The sequence below is a fragment of the Copadichromis virginalis genome, linkage group LG1 (assembly GCF_057382275.1).
Source record: "Copadichromis virginalis isolate Kocher_CV1m ecotype Utaka linkage group LG1, C_Virginalis_male_GT1.1, whole genome shotgun sequence".
Classification (NCBI taxonomy): domain Eukaryota; kingdom Metazoa; phylum Chordata; class Actinopteri; order Cichliformes; family Cichlidae; genus Copadichromis; species Copadichromis virginalis.
In genome coordinates, this window is record NC_140618.1 from 479,781 (window position 1) to 485,803 (window position 6,023).

The 6,023-nt window shown below is 37.9% G+C and overlaps 1 long non-coding RNA gene across 3 annotated transcripts; it reads right to left on the bottom strand.

Moving 5' to 3' along the window:
• Window positions 1–1,516: 1,516 nt before the first annotated feature.
• On the bottom strand, window positions 1,517–5,813 carry LOC146718030 (uncharacterized). Of its 3 annotated transcripts, XR_014921402.1 has the most exons (8): window positions 5,516–5,813; window positions 5,223–5,352; window positions 3,598–3,729; window positions 3,381–3,480; window positions 3,203–3,262; window positions 3,023–3,113; window positions 2,699–2,856; window positions 1,517–2,038 (listed from the first exon to the last, which is right to left on the bottom strand). It is a non-coding gene; the product is annotated as an uncharacterized LOC146718030 (long non-coding RNA). The 3 variants fall into 3 exon arrangements; XR_014921410.1 differs by having other exon boundaries at window positions 5,228–5,811; XR_014921392.1 differs by having other exon boundaries at window positions 5,223–5,811.
• Between the last annotated feature and the right edge of the window lie 210 nt (window positions 5,814–6,023).

Consider the following 6,023-nt stretch of genomic DNA (forward strand, 5'->3'; position numbering starts at 1 on the left):
AGACTTTATGAATAAATGTTTTCTTTGGCTGAGGAGGCGTTCAGAGGAAATGAAAAAAGAGACTAGATCCACACGTGTGCCCTGTAGCACCACACACACACACACACACACACACACTCTCTCTCTCTCTCACACACACACACACACACACACACACACTCTCTCTCTCTCACACACACACACACACACACACACACACACACACACACACACACACACACACTCTCTCTCTCTCTCACACACACACACACACACACACACACACTCTCTCTCTCTCACACACACACACACACACACACACACACACTCTCTCTCTCTCTCACACACACACACACACACACACACACACACACACACACTCTCTCTCTCTCACACACACACACACACACACACACACACACACACACACACACACACACACACACACACAGCTTTGTGTGGGTTTGGACTGAAAGTTTAATGTTAGAGTTTCCATTAAAGTTTTTAAATAAAAATAAAAATAATAATAATTTACAAAAGAAGAAAAATCCACAAATATTTTTTTTTTTTGTGTCCCGTTTGGATCTTTAGCCATCAGAATTGTTGTCTTAAGGCCAAGAAAGATGCCAAGCGGATTTATTTTACCAAGTGGATCATCATGGCCTTGCCATATTGGTCCATTTGATTGACCTTTATTATAATTATGTATTTATTTTATTTTCGGTTGCTACAAATGGGACAGACATGACTGGGGAATAGGCAGTGTTGGGGAGTAACGGAATACATGTACCGCCGTTACGTATTTAAAATACAAAATATGAGTAACTGTATTCCGTTACAGTTACCGTTTAAAAAGGTGGTATTCAGAATACAGTTACTTTGTTGAAATAAATGGATTACACTGCGGTACTTTCCTGTTTCATATTGTCGCGGGTCAGGACTGTTTGGGTTTTGTTTGACAGCTACGTTCTGTTGTTCCAGGCGGCAGCGTTACGGTTGCCATGGTTACAGGGCGACGCTCTTTTCGAGAGAGCGCCTTTTCGTTGTTGTTGTTGTTGTGCTAAGCTAACAGGCAGAATGTTACAAGCATAGCTCTAAAGAATGTAGCATCATGGGCAGTGTAGTCCGTGTTGCACACTGTAAAAAAAAATCTGTCAAATTTACGGTAAAATACCGGCAGCTGTGGTTGCCAGGAATATACCGTGTAAAAAATGTGGAATCTGTAAAAGACAATACGGTATACTGGTTTTGTAACCCTAATTTTTAAGGTAGACAACGTATTATTTTACCAAAATCATGATAGAAAAAACCAAATATATTTGTCAATTATACAGCAATTTAATGTAAAAAATGCAACTTTCCATAGCTTTTTACGGATATTTGCAGTAAAAAAAAAGTAATAATATAATAATATTTACAGTAATTTGTTGTTAATTTAACAGTAATAGGATAGACCCTATTATTGTAAATAACTGTAAAAATAACAGAAATATGTTAAACCTTATTAAAACCTTTGACAGTAAAAAACACAGTGAAATTGTATAACAAATTACAGCATTTTATTTTGACCAGATACATTTTACGGTAAATTCCTGGCAACCACAGCTGCCGGTATTTTACCGCTAAAAATACAGTACAATATGAGGAACATAAATGGTTTACCGTACATTTTACATTTGCAACCGCTAAATATAGAAAAATCTAAAGATGCTCATATACAACCAAGGTAGAGAATATTACTGATAAACAATGAGAAAATTTGACATACCATTTGAAAACAGACTAAACATATTATTTTCTCTATTCCTACAAAACAGCATAGATCTTGAGAATACAGCATGTGTCCATATATATGGCTGGTAATCCATGGAGGAATGAATAAACATGAAACAAAATATTACCTGCCCCTGACCTATCAACAGTAATGAGTCACTGGGTCCTGCCTTGGTGAAGGAAAGGACTCGGTGGAGTTTCTAATGCGCATGGTGTTGAAGATACAAGCTCTGCAGGAGTACTTCAATGTCCATCAGGAGTTCACTTTGGACTGGCAGGATCCCCTCTGCAGCAAAAAAAATGGACAAAGTTTGATCAGTGCTTGAGCAAAATGCACAGAAATGAACAAAACGTGCTGCCAAAACCAGATCTAATGATAAATGATTTCTTAAGTGTAAAATATACAGTTCTTAAAGGATAGCTATTGTCAAAATGCAACCTGGGCTGTTTTTTTCAGGGTTTTTTTTTTTACTGTAAACGAGACAAACATATCTAAAAGCATAATTACGACAAACAAGCCGTTTTTGAGATTGACCGTGATTTTGTTTTGTGGTCAATAGCCAGTGAATGGGAATACTAGGGGGCCGGGGCATAAATTTGAGCACATCAAAATCGATACAGTAAAAAAAAAAAAAAAAAAAAAAAACAGCCCAGGTTGCGTTTTGGCAATAGTTATACTTTAAATCTACTTATGTAAAAGTTATACATAGACAACGCAGCCCTAATCACAATCATAATTTGTTGGAAAACGTATTTAAGTTTCGTATTGATTTATCATAGAACTTGAAGTTAATGGCTGAATGCATGGTGATGAGACCTATCATTCAATCTACATTTTATAGCGTATGAAACTGCTCACCTGGACATGAACCTGAGCTCGGCTGATTAAGATTAGTGTCTCCTGTCCATCTTTCTTTAGCAAAACTTGAATAATACCACTGCTTACCTCTTATTGAATCTTTGGGTGCAGACTTAATTGAAGAGCCTCGTATAAACAGGCAGGGTGTGATGTTTAGGGAAACCAAAGAATACAGCCGCCATCATTTCTGCCAGAAGACTCATTGGGTGCAACGAAGCTTTCATTGTGGACTGGCTAGATACCTTCTGCATTCAGAAGGAAAACAAGAAGGGCATACACCATAAACAATAATAACTGACAAAAATAATGAGACAAGAAATTAAAGTAACAAAATAAGTGCAAATCAAGTTTCCCTGTGTTGCAGTGTAGCTGAATGTTTTTCAACAATTTGATTTACGGTAAAACACATACCAAATATTTCCAGCCAAGGTTTGTTTCAATCTTCAGCATTTTTTTCCTGCCATTGTCTTGAAACTGTTTCATCTGTCTCTCTCATTTGATGCTGTTTACAAAAACAAAACAGCAATATTGTAAAGGGAAAAAGGAAAATTAATTTAATGGAAAAAAAAAGATTATGACCTGAAATCTCACCATTTCCTGAGAGTCACAGGTCCTTTGAGTATCCTTATGGTTTCTGCTCAAATTCAGTGTCTGAAAAGGGCAGGAACAAAACAAACCTTTTTAATCATAATAAAGACAAAATAAGATTTAGAGACAGACGACAAAGAAATGTGTAAAATATCTTCTTGAATCTGTTTACTTTACTAACCTTGAAAGAGACTCTTGGGTCTTAGCTGTGCCACCACCCTTAAACCTTAAAACAGATGGAGACGATATGCTGGCCTGGCTTGAAATTTCCATATTTGGTGCTGTAAAACAATATCACAAACAATAGATTAATTGTACTTTTTGGACCTTGGCCAAAGCATAATAGAAAAAACAGAAAGTCCTTCATGGCTATTGTGCAATGAAATCATAATACTTACTGGTTTGTTTCTCAGATGTCTCCACTCCTAATGATTGTAGTGCCTCCAGTACAATTTCAAGGATTGAGGCAGACAGGTCCGGCAGCACCTTAGTAATGGAACTCCTTATGCTGCCCCCCATTTCCAAGATGTCTGATAAAAGAATGTGAATAAAGGTCAATTTACACCAAGTGGTACCTTTGGTCTTAAAATATGAAGCTGATCTTGCTTGATACTACACTTTTATACAGTGTTTCGTAAGTACCAAACTAACAGCACCATTATTGTGACAGCACACTGTGTTTCAGTGGAACCATTTGGTACCCATACTTCATGTAAGATGTTAATGGATAGAAATCAATTAAGTCAATGGGTTTGACCAAAAAAATCATTTTATTTAAAACAGCTTACTATCACTTATGTCACACAGAACATCAGCAGGAGGCTCAGTAGAGGGCTCTTCTGATTTCTGCCACAGATCAGACTCTAGCAGACATCTCAAAGTCTCTCTTAAAGGCACATAATAGGCAAACCTATCTTTTCTGTTTTCATCTCTCCCTAAAAATATTTTCTTTGGTTCCGCATAGTTGAAGGCTTTTTTAAAGATCTGAGCTCTGGAGTGCACTGTCCTCAATGGCCCGGTATGACATGCAGAAAAAAGATCATAGCTTTTGACAGACTCACAGACTTTGTTGATGTCCTCCTCTGATAATGATGTGTCATCTTTTAACAGTGATGCAAGTTTACCCAAACTGTATGTCTGTCCCAACTCATGCATGTTCTGCATTTCCTCTACAATGTTCTGTATGGTTGAAGCAGGCAGTAGAAACTGACCCTGCAATTTTAAGTAGAATAGTGAAACGTTTCTCAGAAAAAGATCACAGAATTCAGGGGGCATTTCCATGTTATCTTCATGTGTAATAGACTGTGCAGCAGGCTCGGAAATCAAGGGTACAAAGTCATCTGATGTGGTTGGAACAGATGATGATTGACATGCAGACTCTCTATATAAATCACCAATGCTGCTGTCTGAAAACTCTGTGTTTACGTGACATGTGAGCAGTAAAAGATGATTTAACTCTAAAGGTATTTGTGCATCCTCTTACTGGACAAGTGACCACGTGTCCTTCCACAATATGGCTCTTCAGATGCGCTATTAACTCTTTAGAGTTCTGACACTGACGTTCACACATCGCCACTGCACATGTAAACGAAGAAACCACCACCACACCAGTGACATGGGTGGGGGCAGAGTGTCTTCGGTAAAAATGAGCCTTAAACGCGCCATACCTGGTGTATGTCTGCTTGCAGCCTGCTTCAATACACCGAAAGAAACAACGTGGCTCATTCCGATGCAGTTTACAATGAAGCACGTAGCCCCTTGATGACTGAACTACCTTACCACAGAAATTACACGTTAACATAACTCCATGTACTTTGGTAATTCCTCCCTAGCGAATTAAGCACGCCATATACAGAAACTAATCCAGAGCAATGCTTCCCTCGCAACAGTAATGCTAACTCAACTCACAAATGCTAACTAAATTCACAACCTCACTCATAAAAAACGAACTGCTAAAATTATCTATAAACGCTGGGCTGGTGGATTTTTATAACAGAGATAACTTGAAGTTGCATGTACTCACCTCACCTCGAACTAATTGTAAGCTGCCAGGATGTCTACAAATTCCGAAGATGCTGTGGTCCAAGCAGCAATAAATGGCGCTAATATACGAGTTCAAAACTGTGTCCGTTAGCGAAGCCAACTTGAGTCTCCTGCATGAAAAAAAGAGCGGTTGGCACACAGCTCAGCAGCGCGCCGCGCTATTGGTCATTTTCAGGTGACGTCATCCCGCAATGTAACGTCGCTCTTTGTTTCTTTAGGAGGTTCGAATTTGATCAGAAGTCACGTCTGCAGACCGCTGCAGCCACGTCTTACCTTGCTTCCCCTTTTTTTGGTGAAATGGTTCGCTCATACTGCACAATGTTGCTACCAGATTTTTTTTCTCTGCAATTCGAACGTAAAACGTCTGTACACAGTTTACCAGCAGTTTAGCTACCAATCAACAGCGATCACACAAATTCAAAATTTAAGGCCGACCCACTTAAGGTGGTCTGATAATATGGCGTGAAACACAACAACATAAAGTTGTTTTAAAATAATAATTAAAAAAGATTATTGAAATCAATTTTATTCACAACCATAAACTTTATTTTTAACATCTTCTTTTGCTGTTGATTTTTTTTATCAGAAGGTTAACAATGATATACTGCAGGCCTAACTTTTAATCTGTATATCGTCTTTCACTGCTGATATTTGCTTTTTTTTAATGGTATGTACTGGTTGTATTATTACGGTGGACCCTATTTTTTAACATCTTGTTTCTGTAAAAATGAATGTTTTTGTTTGCTTAAAAATCTACAGCTTTATACTGTGAATTCCAATG